Source organism: Monodelphis domestica, chromosome 4 (genome assembly GCF_027887165.1).
Source record: "Monodelphis domestica isolate mMonDom1 chromosome 4, mMonDom1.pri, whole genome shotgun sequence".
In the NCBI taxonomy this organism is placed as follows: domain Eukaryota; kingdom Metazoa; phylum Chordata; class Mammalia; order Didelphimorphia; family Didelphidae; genus Monodelphis; species Monodelphis domestica.
In genome coordinates, this window is record NC_077230.1 from 259,134,980 (window position 1) to 259,155,926 (window position 20,947).

The following is a 20,947-nucleotide window of genomic DNA, read 5'->3' on the forward strand; positions in this document are numbered from 1 at the left end:
GATGATTTCAGATAGATGTCTTTTCTCACTTTAAGGAAAATTTTCTTTATTCCAATGTTTTCTAATGTTTTTATAAGGGATGGGTATTATATATTTTAAAGGCTTTTTTTTTCCTTTGGCTATTGAGATAATTGTGTGTTTTGAGTGGCTTTTATTAATGATATTAATTAAATGGATAGTTTTCCTAATATTAAACCATCTCTTCAGTTTTTGTATTTAAAAAAAAAAACTGATCATGGTATTTGATACTTGTGGTATAAATCTATAATCTCCCTGCTAGTATTTTATTTGAAAATTTTCAAGCAATATTCACTAGGGCGATTAGTCTATTGTTTTCTTTCTCTGTTTTAGCTCTTACTGCTTTCGGTATCAATAAACATTTGTGTCATAAAAAGAATTCATAGGAATTCCTTCTCCCTCTATTTTCCCAAACATTTTTTTTTAAATTTTGGACTTAATTGTTCTTTGAATGTTTGGTCTATTAGGTTGAAGGATCTTTAAGAAGTGGCCCTTTGAGTAACTTGAAGCAAATGGACTGGTTGGACAACTGGAACCTGGAGGAAGAGAGGCCTGATGTAGCTTGGAGACTTTTAATTAAACTGCTCTTGCTTTTTCTTTCTCACTTTTACTAATAAATATAAATCAAAATGCAACCTCCATTATACATTTTAATCCTTACAAGTTTTTTAGTTGACATTTCCATGTGGTTGATGCTAGGTTCCAAATTGCCTAATCTTTCTAGAATTATATTCTATTTAATTTTTTTTCACTTCTTTTCAAATTCTTCCAAGTAGTCTTTTGAAGCTTGATATTCTTTCCCACTTTTCTTTGAGGCTTTACTTGTTTCCTTTTTTTCTGACATTGTTGTTCTCCTTTGAGTTTATATTTTGATCTTCCTTGTCAATAAAGAATTTTTCTAAGGTTGTTTTTTTTTTCTCTTTTGTTCACTTTTATAGTTATTATTTTCCCCTTGTTACCTTGCCTTATCTATTTAGCTTCTGTTCAGTTTCTGAGGTGGAGGAAGCACTGTTTAAAGCTTGTAATATTCTCAGGTCTTTGGGAAATCTGCCAGTCTTTGGTTTCCTCACTCTACACTTTCAAACCAAAAGCAGTATAAAAGGAATTCGGTTGAAAAACAAGAACAAACTAAAACATCCAGCTGTTTTGTTTGTTTGCTTGTTTTTTTGTCAGGGTGGCTTTCCATTTCCCTATTATTTCCTGTGTTGGGCTGTTCCCCACTTCTGCCCTTTTATTAACTCAGATCATGTGGAAGGGGGTAAAGCTAAAATTGGGCCACTCCTCTACTAAGAAGTCTCTTTGCTTCCTGCTGTTTTACAATAGATAATGTAGCTCCCAAGTCCATTGTTATTGGCTAGCCTCAGAGCACACCTAGGACATCACCTGACTGAAATAGGAGCTGCTAGCTATCTACTATTTTGTTGTTTCAGCCTAGTGGGCAGCAAGTTAGGTTGCACAGGTGTTCCCTCTGTAAGCTTCCCTGATGCAACACTAAATGGACCCTCTCTCCCCAGTGAAAAAACCTCTCCTCTTTTCCTTTATTTTCTGTTTTTGGAGGATTGGGGTGAGCTGAGTTTTTTATTTTCTCTTGCCATGTTAGCTGGCAACTTGCACATCCCTATCCATATCTTTTCACATATATAATAAAGATCTTAATAAATATGCTGCCTATTTCTTCGTCTTTTTCTATTTTCCATAAATATATGCTGCCTTCATGTTGTCTATATGATTATCCTTTATCCTTGTTTCATTACCAGTCTCATCCTTTTTTTCTGACCTTACACATCATTAATTATATCTGTAATTCCATATCTATACAGTGTATCCTTCTGGGTCATCCACAGTTATTATTCTTCAAGTAATGATGATCCATTCCCTCCAGCTATCTCCAAATAATGGAAACTCTATAAGAGTTGGGTCTTTTTTTTTCTTTTGTACACTTAAAAATCAACACAATTCCTAAAAAACAGTAAGAACTGGATCAATGCCTAAGGAATAAAATAATTTGCAATTTATAATCATATTATTTCACAAGGATGATTACTGTCATGGAAAAGATAATGTTATTAAAGATATGCTAATTACCAAGCATAATTGAAACTAATATTTGGACCCTATTCATTTCTGAACTTGCTTTATTTTCCATCTTTAATGCTTACCTAGGAAATAAGTGATGACATGATTATCTAAGTTAAATGCATAAATTAGACAAATAGAATTAAGCATACATATTTTCCAGATTATTTTACTAGATCAGTCTATTCTAAAAAATCTTAGGCAGTCATTTAACAAAACAATAATATTTCTACAATTAGCTGAAAACATCACAATACTCGCTATAATCAGAATCATCTAGAGAACTTCACTATCTATAGACAATGGATTCTTTTTAAACTCCATTCAGGATATTGTCTATGATAGCTGTATATGTGTTTGTATTAAAAAAAATACTGTGTTAGTTATACCAGATGTTTGCCTCATTTGAGATTTATATTTAAAATATTACTGAGTAAAATTGTTTTTTTTCTTTATCTTCAAAGAATATTGTACTATCTTAACAGTTACATGGACAATATATAGTTGGAGAAGTAGTTACATAATGTCCAAAAATTTATAAGGTTATCAGAAATTATTTGTGACATCTTTCAATATTGTAACATCAATAGTTAATCTTATTGAATACTTTCTGATTTCTCTTTCATATTTACCTTTTGTTCTCTTGAGACTTAAGTTTCAAGGACAAATTTCCTACTTATCTCTTTAGGAATGTTTGAAAGTCCTCTATTTTGTTAGAAATCTTTTTCTCGGGGCAAGCAACCTCAGCAAGACAGTATATGACAAACCCAAAGATCCCAGCTTTTGGGACAAAAATCCACTATTTCATAAAAACTGTTGGGAAAATTGGAGGACAGTGTGGGAAAGATTAGGCTTAGATCAACACCTCACACCCTACACCAAGATAAATTCAAAATGGATGAATGACTTGAACATAAAGAAGGAAACTATAAGAAAATTAGGCAAACACAGAATAGTATACATGTCAGACCTTTGGGAAGGGAAATACTTCAAAACCAAGCAAGAATTAGAAAGAATTACAAAATGCAAAATAAATAATCTGGATTACATCAAATTAAAAAGTTTTTGTATAAACAAAACCAATGTAACCAAAATCAGAAGGGTAGCAACAAATTGGGAAACAATCTTCATAAAAACCTCTGACAAAGGTTTAATTACTAAAATTTATAAAGAACTAAATCAATTGTACAAAAAATCAAGCCATTCTCCAATTGACAAATGGGCAAGGGACATGAACAGGCAATTCTCAGCCAAAGAAATCAAAACTATTAATAAGCACATGAAAAAGTACTCTACATCTCTCATAATCAGAGAGATGCAAATCAAAACAACTCTGAGGTATCATCTCACACCTAGCAGATTGGCTAACATGACAGCTATGCAAAGTAATGAATGCTGGAGGGGTTGTGGCAAAGTGGGGACATTAATTCATTGCTGGTGGAGTTGTGAACTGATCCAACCATTCTGGAGGGCAATTTGGAACTATGTCCAAAGGGCGATAAAAGACTGTCTGCCCTTTGATCCAGCCATAGCACTGCTGGGCTTGTACCCCAAAGAGATAATGGACAAAAAGACTTGTACAAAAATATTCATAGCTGCGCTCTTTGTGGTGGCCAAAAATTGGAAAATGAGGGGATGCCCCTCAATTGGGGAATGGCTGAACAAATTGTGGTATATGTTGGTGATGGAATACTATTGTGCTAAAAGGAATAATAAAGTGGAGAAGTTCCATGGAGACTGGAACAACCTCCAGGAAGTAATGCAGAGCGAGAGGAGCAGAACCAGGAAAACATTGTACACAGAGACTGATACATTGTGGTACAATCGAAGGTGATGGACTTCCCCATTAGTATCAATGCAATCCCTGAACAATCTGCAGGGATCTTAAAAAAAATACTACCCACAAGCAGAGGATAAACTGTGGGAGTAAAAACACTGCTGAAAAGCAACTGCTTGACTACAGGGTTGGAGGAGATAAGACTGAGGAGAGACTCTAAATGAACACTATAATGCAAACTCCAACAACAGGGAAATGGGTTCGAGTCAAGAACACATGTGATAACCAGTGGAATCATGCGTCGGCTATGGGAGAGGGAAAGGGGTGGGGGGGAGGGGAGGAAAAGAAAACGATCTTTGTTTCCAGTGAATAATGTATGAAAACCACCAAATAAAATAATATTAAAATTAAAAAAAAAAAGAAATCTTTTTCTCACAAATATTTTATTCAGTTTTTCTGAATAGTTTATTTCTGTTTATAATCTTAGTTCCTTTGTTTCCTGGAATTTATATTCCAAGGCCACTACTTGTGTCTTGATCTTCACTGTCACTATAGTAGATTTTTATGGTCAGGTTCTTTATTATTATTTGCTCCATTTTAAACTATAGTTCTTGAGTTTGAAATTTATGTTAAAGTTGAGCTCTATACCAAATGTATGTGGTGTCAGGGCACTATATCTAGACTCATTGTTTTTTCAATGCTATAATTGAGATCCATTTTGGGAGATTTTTGATATTTTTGGTGCTTCCTAGCTCATGTGTTCTGGAGAGAAATGAAGTCCTTACTGCCTAGTCTTGTGAATTTTATAATTACTCTACCCTAATCAGACCTTACTTTAGAAGATTTGATTTAGCTATTTCCTAATCAATAACAATAGAGATACTTGGAATAACAGAATCAGGTTTTGGGAAGTCCGCATTTTCTCCACCCTCCTTAGATTAACAAGATTAGGAAGGTCTGCACCAAACTCAAAGATTAAGTATCTGAGAAAAAAGGCAACAGACATGTGCAGAAAAAGCAGACAGACCCCTAAGCTGTCCAAAGTCAAGCTAAGTGATGATTGGTACAGAAGAGACACAGGAAAGTGACATAAAACCGTCTAAGTAAGGCACCTCACTTCTGCTCTCTTTCTCTTTCCCCAGAGAGGTGACTCTAGCTGAGAGTGTGCTAGGCATTTTGACATCTTGGAGTGTTGGTGGTAAGTTTGCCTTGAGCTGATTCAGGTTCCAGCATCTGAGTTTAGCCCTTCTTTTTCTGGAGTTCCAGCTGACTCCTTCCTCCTTCATACTCTAAACCCTTACTTCCTTATCTCCTGATCTCCCTGATACTAGTCAGGTGGGGGGAGAGAGAAAAAACCTACTCCTTTTTCCTTCTCCTTAATCTCCTCCAATATCAATTAAATCACCACAAAAAATTCCAATTGACTTGGGTATTTTATTATTTGGGATTTCCCCTGGTGACCACTTAAATTTAGACTTTTCAGTCTCAAACATAATTTTAACCTTTACAGTTTACACATTTATCCTTACATATGAGAAGGACTCTTGATTCCTTGAGATTTCTACTGATCCTGATCCTCAGAAACTGTGCTATCTTGCAACTGGAATTAAAGATTTTAGAAAAATTTAGAAAAATAAAAATGTCAGTAGTTATTTATTTCTATTGTTTAATTTTTCTTTGATACTAATATCACATTGTAATAATTTCTATTTGAAATAGCATCTTTTATTTTAGAAATCTTTAAAATCAAGTCTAGAGTGCCTTTATAGATGTGTAACTTTCTGCACTTGACTGGCCTATTCTACATGAGGTCCTGACATATTTCCTGTCTTTATTTTCTGAAATGTCCACTTGAATTTTTCATATGTTTGTCATATTAGCTATTACATTTGAATCTGAAAATCATTAATATAGCAATGATAGTTGAATCAGAATATCCAATAATGTCAAAAATCTACCTTGTTAACTCTCAGTTATGATGTGAATGATGTGGTTTATTTTTGTTCTTAAGGAATTATGGAGAGTAATTTCATTGATCTGTACTTTAGTAATTTAAATGTTTGTTTTTAGAATAATGTGAAAGCAAAGGGAGAAAAATATACACAAATATGATGACAGAAAACATATAAGGGACCATGTCTAGTCATCTTGAATAATTATCTAATTCAATTTCTTGACATTTGCTAAAAATTTTCTATGTAATATCTGTCCATTTTCCTGCCATTATCGCTGAAGGAGTATGAAAGATAGACATAGAATTCAGGGCTAAGTTAAAAGGCTTTATTTGTTTCATGGGTCACGACAGCTCAAAAATTCATCTCTTAGTTGTCAAACTAGGGATAAAGAGGTCTCTTTTCTTGTCCTCATATAAGAGAAACCATCTATTTCCTTTCTAGTATGTTAGAATTTGTCAATCTTAGAGTCCTTTGGCTTTGCTTTCAGTGCCTTATGGTTATTTCTGTGCCATGAATGACTCTTAAGAAGAGAACATTTATGCATCATTTAAGGACATGTCTAATTTTTTTTTATATCTTTCATAAAATTTTCTATAGACAAATCTGTTAGTTATATGGAAACTTAGAAACAGACATTTCCATTATATTAAACCCAATTAGTTAATGGTTACAAATTTAATTAGTGGTGAAAATTGCAAAGAAATGGTTTGGAATGGTAGAGAGAGGATTGATTGACAATGAAGACAGTTGGAAGGGGGAGGGGAGAAATTTGGGAGACTGACAGTTGCTCTCCTGAGACTCTTTCTTGGACCTGGGGACTGGAGGGAGCTCTCACTGCCTCTCTGGATAGAAACTACCTGTATTTCTGGGATTTTCCCAACTGTTTTCTTTACCTGGATTCCTGTGGATCATGTAATCAAACAAAAGGATTTAAGGGTAGCTACCTGAACTCTAACACTGGTCTTTCAGGGCATCAACCTGAAGAGACAGGCCCAACCAGCTCTGAAAGTCAGAATCTCTTTTCCTCTTGCTGTCTACTGCTAAAGACTTTGAACTTAAGAAAGCTCACTTAGATATAGTAAAGAACAGGAATAAAAGAAACCCTCCACAAGCCTGTGAGACCTGGGCTCAGCTCAAAAGCTGAGAGAGATTTGAAAATCAATATGTGCTAAGGTAAAGGGCAATCCCTATTCCTTCTATCCTGATATCTTCCCTTTTGGACTTGTTATTAAATCATTTTTAGTTATATAAATATACTCAGATAATCTTTGTAAGGGTGAGGGGGTCCTGATGTGAGAAAGGGTTTCCTAGGGGAAAGGTTCTATGTAACCTCAAGTACGCTAAATCTTGAGGTGCCCATCAGTGTCTCTCCCCCCTTTCACCCTGACTTAATACCTTTAAGTAGAGTTTTTCCTACCCTCTTAAGAACAGAACATTTGTGGATCATTTAAGGACATGTCTAATTTTTTAAATATTTTTCATAAAATTTTATATAGACAAATATGTTAGTTATATGGGAACTTAGAAACAAATTGCCATTTCCATTATATTATACTTAATTTGTTAGTGGTTACAAATATATTATATATATTATACTTAATTTGTTAGTGGTTACAAATTTATTGCTTCCTTTAAAATTCACTTTTAGTGACACCTTATAATACAAAATTTTTATAATCTTCAAGGGATGCTAGTACCTACCACTTAATAAATCATTTTGTATTTGTCTTTATATGTTTACTTATTTACATATTTCCCCTCAAGATCTTTGATAATGGCACTTTTTTCTCTCCAAAGACTATAACATTGTCTTTTATATAGCAGATTAATAATAAAGGATAATTGATTGCTTAGTTACTGGCACAACTAGTTTAGGAATGTCTTTTCTTCCTTTGTCCAATCCACTTTACTACATCATATTACTTCCTTCATTTTAGATATTTTCATTTTATCTATATGTCTACAAAGTGATATTTACTATATCATATAAAACACTAAATTACTCAGATGAATTGCAACTTAAAAATCAAAGTAACTAATTTTTATTAGTTACACTAAAGATTACCAAGTTAGAACATTTGAAAGAAATATATGACTGTAAATGTTATCTATAAAAAAAAGGCCTTGACATAGATGCCAAAATATGTACAAAAAGCAGAGAACCTGAGTTAGCTAAAATTATTCTAGACAATGTCCTTTGAATTTTGGTGACAAAAAGGAATCCTTTTCAATTAAATGACATGGAAATCTATATTGGTAGCTATGTGGACATTTGAAATCATAGATCATAATTTGATTGATTACAAATGCTTAGGTAAATTTAATAAGGCAATTCATACATACTCTGATAACTATCATCCTGTCACACTCTCTTATAGATAAATTTTGAGTCCTGTGTCAGAGCTACATCACCCTTCCAGGTTTAAGAGGCACCTTTCAGGAGGCAGTGAACATTCTTTAATGTCATTGTGTTGAGTACCAACCAGTAGCCTTCTCCTCCAGATTATTAGTATAAGGTTATATTAGTCTGTTTTATTTAGATTTTTGTTGTTTTGTTATTTAGGTATGTCCTATTCTTTGTGATCTCACGAAGCATACTTTCCATGGGGTTTTTAGCAAAGAAACCGGAGTGGTTTACCATTTTCTTCTCAATAGATTAAGTAAAGACAGCTTGAGTGAATTGCCCAGGTTCACACAACTAGTTTCTGAGATTGCAGTTGAACCCAAATCTTCCTGACTCAAGGCCTAGCACTCTATTCACTGAGCCATCTAACTGCTGTGAGTAGCTTTTAGAAGATGTTATTAACTAAGATGATATAGTAAAAAAGCTTCTAAAAAAAAGACAAAAATCACTCTCTCAATTGTCTCTAAAATAGTATCCAAAGAATATATATATTTTCAGGGGAATCTGGGCTTTAGTAAAGGGACTATACATGACAAAAGGATAATTCATACCTCTTCATGGTACAAATCACTTTTCTTCCATTTGTAGAGTAGTCAAGATGATGAATTTATAGTATACAGTCTGTGGGCTTCAAATGTAGACATTGTTATTTGATAGTTCAAGGACTCTTTTAGAACACTAATGGGAAGATAAGAATAGGAAATGTGGGAAGAAGACTTAAGCCATAGACAAAACTGAAGCATCTCTTTCCTTTTCCCCTACATGGTTCATCCTAAAGTGTTTTACCAGAATACTGCACTAAATACAACTTTTAAATGACTCTTTTTGAAACCCTTTCAATAATTTGTAATTCTTCCCTATGACCTGTCCAAATTCCTGCCATCTATGAGGAACATTCGATGTCATTTTATGTCTAAGTACTTTTCCACTTTTAGTCAAAATTCTATGCTTGATTGATTTAACTTCTTTAAGGAATTTATAAAAGGGAATTTTATTCCTTTTGTCTGTTTTAAGTTAATCAATGAAGAACTTAAAATATCTCTACTTAACACTTATTAAGTTGCTAACAAAGTTCATGCCTGAACAGCATTCCCCCCACCCAGTGCTAGACAATTTGAAAAGCTGTGATTGATTCATGAAATGTGACTAGGAGAGCTGATGGAGGAGAAAACTGTATATAAGGTGGAGTTTGAGAGAGATTTGCATTCATTCATTGCTTGATGAATTCGTGACTCTTCATTCTTGGTGGCCTTTAGCCTAGGGAGCATGAGCTCTGGTAAGATTCTTGGAGATCTTGGTCTTGTGTGCACTGAAGGTTCTCAATGGTTTTTCAGTGTCTTTGGCTTCCTGATTTGAACTTTTAATTCTGGTAAGTTTCTAAATCAGATTCACATTCTCAGTCTGGAGGCTCTATAGGACTTAGGTTATTTTTAGCTAAGTGATATTTTCTACCTCCTTTCTATATTTCCCACTTTAATATCTCTACCTTGCTGTAAATAAAGCTACTAACAGCTTACTGACTCAACTTAACTTTAATTTTTATAAATATGCCACAACAATTCTTTTTTTAAACCATTTTTATCTTTGTCAAATCAAACTTTTAACTATTGCATTTGGCCACATAATTTAATTATTACAAATAAAAGCTTTTTATCACTTTAAGTGAGATGGGGTTACCTGTTTGAATAAACCAATAAGATTTAGCTTTGCAATGTTGCTTAACATAGTATAATTGATCCATAACTTCATCCCTTGTGTGACTTACATTACTCTCATTCCATATGTTCAACATGGGAAGGCCATGAGTCAGTGTGCAGACCTTTTTTCAGGTATTCTTGATATACAAGAAGTTCTGAGCTAGATTTGACATAGGCCTGTTCTGTGGAATTTTAGGTTAAATATCAGAATATAATGAGCCAAAATAGTTCATTCAAATATTAGCATAAGCAGATTTATTTAGTTAGGGAAGGGGATTTTTATTCATTGATGATAACTGATTCAACTGAATTGAATTGTCTAAGCCTATCTTCCCTGTCTATGGGTGCCCATTGTGGTCTGCATGCTAAGTGACAGAAAGTGACTATAGTTTTTTTGGACTATTTGTTATTGGGGAGTCCAGGAGTAATATTAATGGTAAAACTAGAGATGGGTTTCAATAACATATAAACAAAAAAGAATACTAATCCAAATTAAAAGTGGGAAGCCTATTTTAAATAGTAAGAATCCTACATGTTTGCTTGTTTGTTTGTTTTTTCTTTTAAGAGACCCAACTATAGATGAAGAACATAGGTTTTGAGAGACATTCAATTTTTGACTCAGATCAGGGTTTTTTCCCCAATCTCCTTCCTCCCAATGTCAATGGTATCTTGAAGAAGAAAATTTGCCCAGTAGGAAGAGAAGATTCACACATAAGGGATCAGCATCAGTGGCTCAGGGTATAAAATAAGAGTAATTTTATGAGTCAAGTAACCCGAAGCAATGAGGAGAATGAACTCTATGAGTCAAGAAAAGTGCAAATGCTATGTCATTGTTGCGTAATTTCTAACCACAGGAAGACAATTAAGAAAAACTGAGTATCCAAGCGAAAAAGAAATTGGTTCATTATAATAGGGCTGGTCTCACAATAAAGCCAAGTTCTTTACTTTGTTTCAAAACCTTAGTATCCAAGAGACACTAAAGACATTGAGACTTACAATAAAGAAAACACATGTTAGCTTTGCTATATGTATTCTTTTGGTGTGTATTTTTCTACAAATGTACTCTAAGTATCTACCATCTTTTCCTTCTATTACTTTGTATAAAGGCAAAATATACCTCAGGTTCCTTGGGCTAATAATTTCTTAGTTCTGTTTATGTTATGCCATCTGTATATGTTATTTTGCTGTGAGATAATTTAATATATTGACTGACTGTTAAAGATAACCATAAAAGACAAAGTCAGAGCTATAATTTTAGAAGTACATACCAAAAGAGTCACTGGAATGTAAGGGTAGCCCCTTTCTGAGAGATCAAAGCATTATAATGCAGGTTGAAAGGATAATCAAGAAAGGATACTAGATCTGTTTTTTTTGTAGTCTAACTAGATGCTGATACATCATCTTGTTTTAATATAAACTATATACAATAACAAGCTCATATTTACATTTTATATCTTCAGTTAACTAAATTGTAATCCTTGCAACATTTATTATATTCAACCTATAGATTTTGAACAGAATTTATGGTAAAAAAAAGTGAAAAGAATATCCAATACACTAACTTTCCTTTATAGGATTATATTATAGTGAACTGAGAGGTTAAGAGATCTGTGTACAAATATGTATGAAATGGATGTCAAACATATTGGAACAAATGAGTTGTGGAAAGTTCATGATTCTCATAGAGAATTGAAGTCGTATTAGTAGATATTCTATAGATAAGTGGAGGGGAGAGGAAGGGCTGCTCTTACATGAAATCCAGAACCTTTAGGGAACTTTATAATCAGAAATCTCAAGAATAAAATTGGTCAAGAGCAAGAAAGAATGGATTAAGACAATCTCACAAAATGCCACAAAACAATGGAAATCATCAAAGAATAGTCCAAACCATTTCCAATGCACTTTTTTGATGAAGAAATTTTGAAGCTGTCCATGCTCTTCATCTCTAATCAAATTCAGTCAGAATTTAAACTGTGCTGATCCTGGAGGAGCAGAAAAGCAATTTTATTGCTGACATTCGTAAAACAATTGGAGTAGTCCTTACATCTGGCAGGGTTGTTTGCATAAAGATGAATGATCACAAAGTTGTTACACATGGATCTCCTCACCATTAATGTGATTTTGGTATTACAATGACAGCATATTACCTCCCAATTATTATATGACTCTTTGGTTTTCATTGTTAACACAATCATTTTCTATTCTCAGACCCCTCCTGAGAAAATTTTTTTAAATTTCGTATTATAGATTTGCAGTACTGAGATCAGACAGAAAAAAGATGATAGACCTAATAGGATTTCCTGAGACAAAAAAAATGAATGAACAATAAAAATGACAAAGGAGAGATATTTGAGAACTCAAATAAAAAGATGCCATTTATTTACATTAAAGGACTTTTTCAATTAAGTTGTATACTTTTTTCCTTTTTTTCCATTTGAAATTTTTATTTTAATAACAAACTTCTACATAAGTTTTCTGAAGTGATATGATCCAAATTGTTTCCCCCCTTTCTTCCCTTTCCCCTCCCAGGGCTGACAAGCAATTCAATCTGGGTTATATATGTATTACCGTGCAAAATAGATTTCTATGTTATTCATTTTGGTAAATGAATAATCTTATAAAACCAAAGCTCTAAAACATATATCCTATATAAACTACTGATAAATCATGTTTTCATGTACATTCCTGCTCCAACAATTCTTTATCTGGAGGTGGATAGAATTATTTTTCATAACTTCCTCAGAATTGTTCTGGATTATTGTATTGCTGTTAATAGCAAAGTCTATCACATCTGATTGTTCCACAAGGTTGCAGTTATTATGTATAATGTTCTCCTGGTTCTGCTTATTTCACTTGGCATCAGTTTATTTAGGTTTTTCCAGCTCTTTATGAAATCACCCTGTTCATCATTGCTTATAGCTCAATAGTATTCCATCACCATTATATGCCGAAATTTGTTCAGCCATTCCCAAATTGAGGGACATTCCTTTGGTTTCCAATTCTTTGCCACCACAAAAAAAAAAAAAAACAGCTATAAATATTTTTGTACAAATAGATCCTTTCCCATTTTTTAAAATCTTTATTGGGTACAGACCAGTAGTACTAGATCAAAAGATATACATTCTTTTATACCCCTTTGGACATAATTATAAATTGCCTTCCAGAATGACTGGATAAGTACACAACTCAACCAGAAATGCATTAGCATCCCAAATTTGCCACCTTTCCTCCAACATTTATCATTTTCTTTTACTTTAACATTGGCCAATATGGGATTGGCATTATTTATATATAGGAATATAAATAATTTCAACTTATTAAAACACTTTTTTTTCTTTTTCTTATATACCTTCTAAGCTTCTTTTGAATTTTGTATTTGGACATCAAATTTTCTTTTGAAGTCTGGCCTTTTTTTATTCAGCAATGCTTGGAAACCTTCTATTTTATAATATGACCACACTTTCTCCTGAAAAAAAAATATAGTCAGTTTGGTGGGTAGGTGATTTTTGACTGTGAATCCAGTTTCCTTGCTTTTTGGAATATCATATTTCAAGACTTCCAGTCAATCATTGTAGAAGCTGCCAGATCCTGTGTAATCCTGACTGGGGATCCATGATATTTGAATTGTTCCTTTTTGGGTACTTACAGTATTTTCTCCTTAGTCTGGTAGCTCTTGAACATGACTATAACATTCCTGGGAGCTGTCACTTAAGGATTTAGTGAAAGAGGTGATCAGTGACTTCTCTCATTTTCTATTTTACAATCTTGTTAAAAAATATCAGGGTGGTTCTCTTTGATAATTTCTCATAATATTATGTCTAGGATTTCTTTTTGTCATGACTTTCAGGTGGTACAATTAAATTGCCTCTCTTGGATCTGTTTTTTATATCAGTTTTTTTAATGAAATGTATTTTTTTCTCTTTTTTCATTCTTTTGATTTTGTTTCATTGTTCCTTGATGTTTCATGAAGTCATTAGTTTCTACTTGCCCAATTCTAATTTTTTAAAATAAATTTCTTCTATGATTTTTTGATCCTTCTTGCTTGTATCTTACTGTCCCCTGTTGACAGTAAGATCTGTGTTATACCCTTTGTCTCAATAGAAATTTTCTAGAGTTAAGTGTTTCTTTTGCTGTTTCCTCATTTTTCCAGGATCTACCCTACCTCCCCCCACCCCTGATCAGTGGACTAGGAGTTTTAAAGCTGATGATTCTGTCTCACCTCTGTGAAAGAAGAAAACCCAGAGACTTTTTGGAAATGGAAAAAGCCTAGAGTAGCTGCAAAGATTCCAGCAGCAGTAGGGGATGGGTTGAGAAGATTTGGAATTCTGAGGAAAGAAACTCAGAGAAAGACAATTGGAGCCAAGTTCTCTGACTTGGAGACAACTACTGAGAAGGCCCAGTCTTTGACTGGGTCCTGATCCCAAGAAACCCTTTCTGTTATTAAGTTCTGATCTCTATCCCCCTGCAAAAACAACAACAACAACAAAAAAAAAACAGAACAAAACAAAACAAACAAAAACAAATAAACAAACAAACAAAAAAACAACCAACAACTCCAAGTGGACAGACATTGAAAAAGAAGAAAGTCTACAAGAAAAATCATCACAATTTCCTCACCTGAACTGAGGCACCTGCTGGGCAGGGTTAAAGCCAAGGTCCATCATTCTGACCTCCTCAGGGGCTTGAGGCCATTAAGCCCAAGTCACATTAACTTTAGGGAGAAGGGTTAGACAACTAGGGACTCCTCCTTCCTTTTCTCCTTTACCTCAATCTACCAGCCTTCCCAACTTTATCCTACATCCCTGTTATATTAGAATAAATTTTGTTAGCCACTATAACTGGCTAAAGACTGAATAGAGGGAAATTATAACTGGGGGGGGGAAGTGAGGTGATCTCTCCCCCCTAAAGAAAGAACTTTGTTTAGTAGGAAATAGCTTAGCTATGGGGAACAACAAGGCAGATTTAGTGAGGGGCCATCACAGACTGAAAACAGAAGGGGGAAAACCACCAAATCACCCTCCTCTTTCCTGGCCAAACTTTAATATTAGATATGCCTCCTTTGCCTTGCTTTGACGGGGAGAGTATTCCATTCTCTCTCTCTCTCTCTCTCTCCCTCTCACTCTCTCTCTCTCTCTTATAACACCAAATACACTCTTCTATTACATCTGATGACTTTCAGATTTTACTACTGGGAGCTATTTAGTCCTGGGGCTAAGGGTTTCATCACAGTACAAGCTTGAAAATGTCAAGGAATATATAGGCTCTTGGGTCTCTCTACAAGCTAGTGCCTGGGATTTCAAGGGTTTGATCTGTGGCCTGGGGTGCCCTATTTTCTAGTAGTGTAGGCAACGTCTCCAGATCCTGAAGTTGGCCTTTGCCCAGGCTCAGAATATGACACAGAAGATGTGGGATGGTCAACCAGAAATCCTTTTTGTGTAGTTTTGTTTCCAGTTCCCCCTTATTCCTTGAAAATCTGGTGAAAATTGTCTCTCTCTATCTTTCTACTTGTATTCAGTGGGAGAGCTCTCCACTAAATCTTGCTGTTGGTTTTTGACTCGTCATTTTGAGGTGCTTTTAAAGATTGGTTTGAAGGGACTGTCAGAGAAGTTTCAGCTTTTGCTGCTACTGAGCCACTATCTTGACTCCACCCTGAATTGTGTACCCGTAATTCCGCATTCAGCATTTGCGCTCTGGAGTCTTTGCTCCTGACTTCAGGAATATTTTCATTTTGGGATAGCTGCCAATAATCTCAAAACAAAAAGGTAGATAGATTGAAGAGAATTAAATTTTGAAATGTCTTAATAAGGAATAATTTTCCTGTTCCTTGATGCTTTTCTTTATGTTTCTTTCCTTTATTTTACTATTAATTTCCTTCCTTCATCAAATTGTGACTCTTTATAACTAAATTATGTTATCTAGTAGTAATGAATGATCCACTAACTTCAAATTCATGAGCATTTTTAATTGGTTAGGATTATTTGTTTCTCTACTCCATATAAGAATATTTTAAAGCTAAATAACAGTGTAGGTGAAATTTGATGGAATTTACACTAATTTGAATCAAAAAGTGTTTTAAGGCAACCAAGATCTGATTTATATGCAAATAATGCTAATAAATCCCAATGTATCTTGTCTATTCACTTATAACAGGTCAACAAATATTTTACTTGGTAACATTGTGTCAGCAGCTTATTTAAATACTTTTGTATGAATGTGTGTGTTGGATAACAATAAAACCACTTTTCCTATTTTTTTTGTAACATATATACTACAATAAAAATTTTGGGGTTATATTTTCTTTTGTTTTCTCATACTAGGTGAGATCTATATTTAATTTAAAATAGTACCAAAACATGTTGTATATACTGTAAATATTGCTTTAATGTGAGCAACTAGTTCATAAGAATAAATAATTATGTTAATTTTGAAAACCAACAATCTAAAACTAGTTTGAAAAAATATAATTTCCCTTATCCTTGTTATAGGTAAAAGTTTTAGGGAAGGGTAACAGAAGGGATAACACTAACAAAATATATAAAAGGGCTTTATTTAATTAAATAAGGATAAGGGAATTGGAAGGGGATTAGGAGAGTTCCTATTACTATTAACCCTCCCAGGTATTAAATCTAAATAAACCTTAACTTAACTAACTAAACTACAAGGCATTAGTAAGGTCCACAGAGCCAGATTTCCACACACTCCAAAGTCCTTGGTTGGGTCAAACAGCAGGATCAAGATGAAGGGTCCTCACAAAGTCCAAAAAGGGAGAAGGTTCTCACCATTCACAATTGTCCACCAATATGAAGGGGAACACTCACTCCGCCTTATTTGATACTCCAAAGTCCTTGGCAGCGCCTCATTTGTTTTCTTCAGGGAGAACACTAGGCCCACCTTCCAGTCTGCCACCCAGCTTGAGAGAGTTTCCAACTGATGTAGAATCCTGACCCAGCCAAGTTCTGTGGAATCTTGATTTTGCACCATCCCAGGCTGCTAGCCTGAATTGCTATGCCTTGCAAGAAACCCTTCCCTACATAAGGAAGCAAAGTAGAGATAAGTAAAGAGGCTATATCCATATGGAAACAATCTATACAAAGCACATGGTAATTATGCCCCCCTAGAACTGTGGTGACAAACCTATGACACGTCTGCCAAAGAAGGATGCCGAGTCTTCTCTGTGGATATACACACTGTCAGCCCCCAAAGTCATTACTACAAACCAGAGGAACTTGGGGTCCAAACTGCAACTTTCCCCCTCACCACTGCAACTGAGAACAATTTTTTTTTTCACTTCACCCACCTCTTTGCCCAGTAGCCCAATAGGAATGCTTTTTCCCTCTTCTTAAGGAGCAAAGTTTGCAGCTCACAGCAGAGCTGGAGGGGAGAGGAGTGCTCAGGCCACTTCCCTCCCCCTCTACACACACAGGAGGACACTTCTCAATTCATTTGCCCCTCTACCCAGCAGCCAAAGGCAGGAGTGGCAGCACTCAGTCTCTTGTGGTGGGAGTGGGATTAGGTCTCTAAAAGGTTTGCTGTCACTGCCCTAGAATCTTTTTTCAAATAGCTTCCTTTTTAAAAAAACAAAAGAATGAGAACTATGTATACATCACTACTTAAATAAAATATTTCTCTATAGCCTTGTCAACTAACTGATCCAAATTGTAAATCTTTTACTACTCATTAGATGGCCTTTAATAATTTTGGGGCTAAAATTTTCATCATCTTGTGATCAATATTTCCTTTTAGAAATTAATTTTCCCTGTGAACATTATTTAAATAAAACTAATAAAATTGCACTGAATTTTTTGAATGTATTTTAACTATAAGTAAGAACATTAGGTTGTGAGACACTTTCTCCTAAAGTAAATTTATGAAGATCATTCACATTACCTCTACTGATTTTTAGGTGTAGGATATTGCCTCATAATGGATTATTTCTGTTGTCATCCACTGAAATTTATTGTCTTACTCTTACTAAGCTTGAACTTCATACTTATTTGTTTTTCACCTGACAAATCATATATATTTAAAGGCTTAAGTAAATATTATAACATGGGCTTTAAAAATTTTATTGCTTCATTAAAGTAGGATATTTAGTGATCTGCAGCTATTTATTTAAATGTTCAATATATTTGCAGGACATTGGAAATGTATTATAATGAAAGGACATAGGGCTGAATAGTGAATAGAAATCTAGCTTTAGAATCAGAAAAAAATATGAACTTAAGTTCTAAATTGAACATCATCAAGTTTTGTGATCCTAGCAATTCCCTTAATCTCTCAATGTACCCAGACAACTCTGTAAAATTATTAATTGTAGAGCAGTTACTGATCTTATTAGGAAGAGGAAATTCCTTTCTGGAACTCTCTAAAGGCTGAAATCCCATGTAGTCAACTCCACATTAGAAAAAGAAAAAAAGAAAAAGAAAAGAAATGCTGTAAATTAAACGTTAGGGTGTAAAATATTTTTCCCTATTAATGGTTCCAAATCTAGAGGAAAAATAAATATTTAAGTTTCAATCTATAGAAATAAAAAAAGATACCTTAATTTGTATGGTGATTTCCTTTTTCGTACCTCTTGTTCACAATTTTAAAAGAACAAGGAAGATAAATATATATTAATTAAATATAATGTAACCAAAAATACCCCAACAACTTTAGTTTTTTTGACAAAATGCTTTAGCTCCTTAAGACAAAATTGACAGAATAAAATCTTAGTAGATTTACTAGGAAAAAGTTTTGTTCTGGAATAAATTTGTTGTTTGCCAGATGGCTAATTTGTGGCATTCACAGAAAATATGCTTTTGCATGGGTTTTATAGTTTGAGGGGTCCTTTCTAGTATCATAGTTTCTTTTTTAAGTATTTAAACTGCATAAGAACTTCAGAAACACTTTGAATGTCTATTTCTGAAGATCCTAATGAGAAAGGAGCCAATTCCAAAGATTTCTTTTGCAGTGGTTATTGGGATGAAAGATCTTTTTTTTTTTATCTTCATGGCATCTCTTTCATCACTTATTCATATCAAAATCATTTGCAATTAAGTTGTTTTTAATCCTATATCCCCTCTCATAATGGATTTAGCCAACCTTAGTTTCAATGCACTTCATCAGAGTTACCAATGAATACTTGTTATAAAGGATTGATAGTAGTTTTATGAATTTATCAATCAAATGCCATCAGGTAATTTCCCTCAAAATGATTTAGTTAACATTTGTTTACTTGTTTCTCATGTAAACTCTTCTTTCCCTAGTATTTTAAAAAATTTGAATTTATTAAATGCAACTCCTGAAATTTATCCTGTTGATTTTTTTCTGTGGGAATTTTCTCTATTAATTCGTATCCATGAAATTAAATTTGTTATTGAAATAAAAAAAATCTTTATTTCTCCAGATCTGAATAGAAAAAATACAACTATTGCTCCAAGTCTTGATAGTTGCTGGGTTACCAATTTAAGATATTTCAAATGCAACTTTGTCTCGATGTACTAATCACATTGCCTTTATTTTTTTTTTGAAAAAAGCATTTGAAATATTAATTTAAAATTGTTGGTTACGATTAGTTACAATACAGTGCTAACAAATACAGTTCTAACAAAACTGGGGTTTTATCCTATACTAAAAAGACTTTAAGAGTTTTTTAAATTTATTTTTTCAGTCCTTCACTTAGAATCAATAGTGTTCCCTATTATTTAAATGATATATAATATATATGATCTATCTATCTGTGACAAGGAAATCACTTTAAAAGACTGATATATATTAATTTAAGGTCACCAAGGAATTCAGCTATGTAATTCCTAAATGAAAACTCAAGTCAGCCGTCAGCCTTTTATAGAGTTTAATTACAAACAGGAGGAAGAAAGGAATTAGAGATAGAGAGAGAGAAAGGGGAGAGAAGGGAATAGGGCTTAAATACCCCCTCTGTTTAGGCTTGGCCAAAAAGGCCCAAGCCCTTAGATAGCTGGGGCAAAGAAATGAGATCAGTCCCTATTACTCACGTGACCAAAATGGAGAAACAGTCTTAGAGGCCCCCACCTTCAGCTTCCTTCAGAGCAAGCTACTCAGAGCACACTCCAACCACTCAGACCAACTCCTCAACCACCACCCTGAGTCTTCAGACCCCTCTATCTTTAAGGAAACCATCCAAGTTCCCTCCCCTCAGTTCTCACATCTACCAATCACTGTCCATCAATTTCCCTGTGCCAATGGAGGCGCTAGCTTAACCCAGGACTGCCCAGAGGTCTCTGGCTTTGCACATGTCTGTTGAAGGTCATATTTTCAAATAATTAAATCTTTGATCCTTTGCTACAGCCCTTCCTAAATCCTGTTAACCTGAGTAGGGTAGAGATTGGAATAATTAAATTTTGATCTATGCTGCAACCCTTCCTCAATCCTGTTAGGACTGAGTAGGGTGGAGATTGATTCCAAGTATCTCCATTGTATCAATTCTAAAATCAATCATGACTCAAAGAAATTCCTGTTCTATGCTTAAGCATATGTCAAAGTCCTTTCCATTGTTTAGCAAAAGGTTTCTGTCCTAAAGTACTCTTAAGAAGGGAGGAGGAGAAGCCTCCCATGCCAATGGGGTTCACATTCCAATAGACTATCAGTAAGAAATTTTCCAAGTATAAAATTTCCCAATGGTGAAATTTCCAACATTTATAAGTCTAAGGAATTTTAAGGTTTACGTATCTATCTATCTATCTATCTATCTATCTATCTATCTATCTATCTATCTATCTTTCTCTATCTAAATACTATTTTGTTTTAGTTAGCTTCTTCTAAACTAATTGGCTTGAAAATCACATTACATTTTGGTAATAGAAATAATAACTTGATTTTTAAGTGAGTCTATGGAGATCCCTTATGAATAATGTTGGTAGACTTTAAAGTAAGGAATTTGTGACTTCTACTTTTGGGTAGGTGAAACTCACAATTTTTGGAGTTTTGCTAACATTCTGGAAAGGTAAGATTACATGTTGGCTGAACAGTAGTTTGGAGAAATTTTATTATCATGAGCATG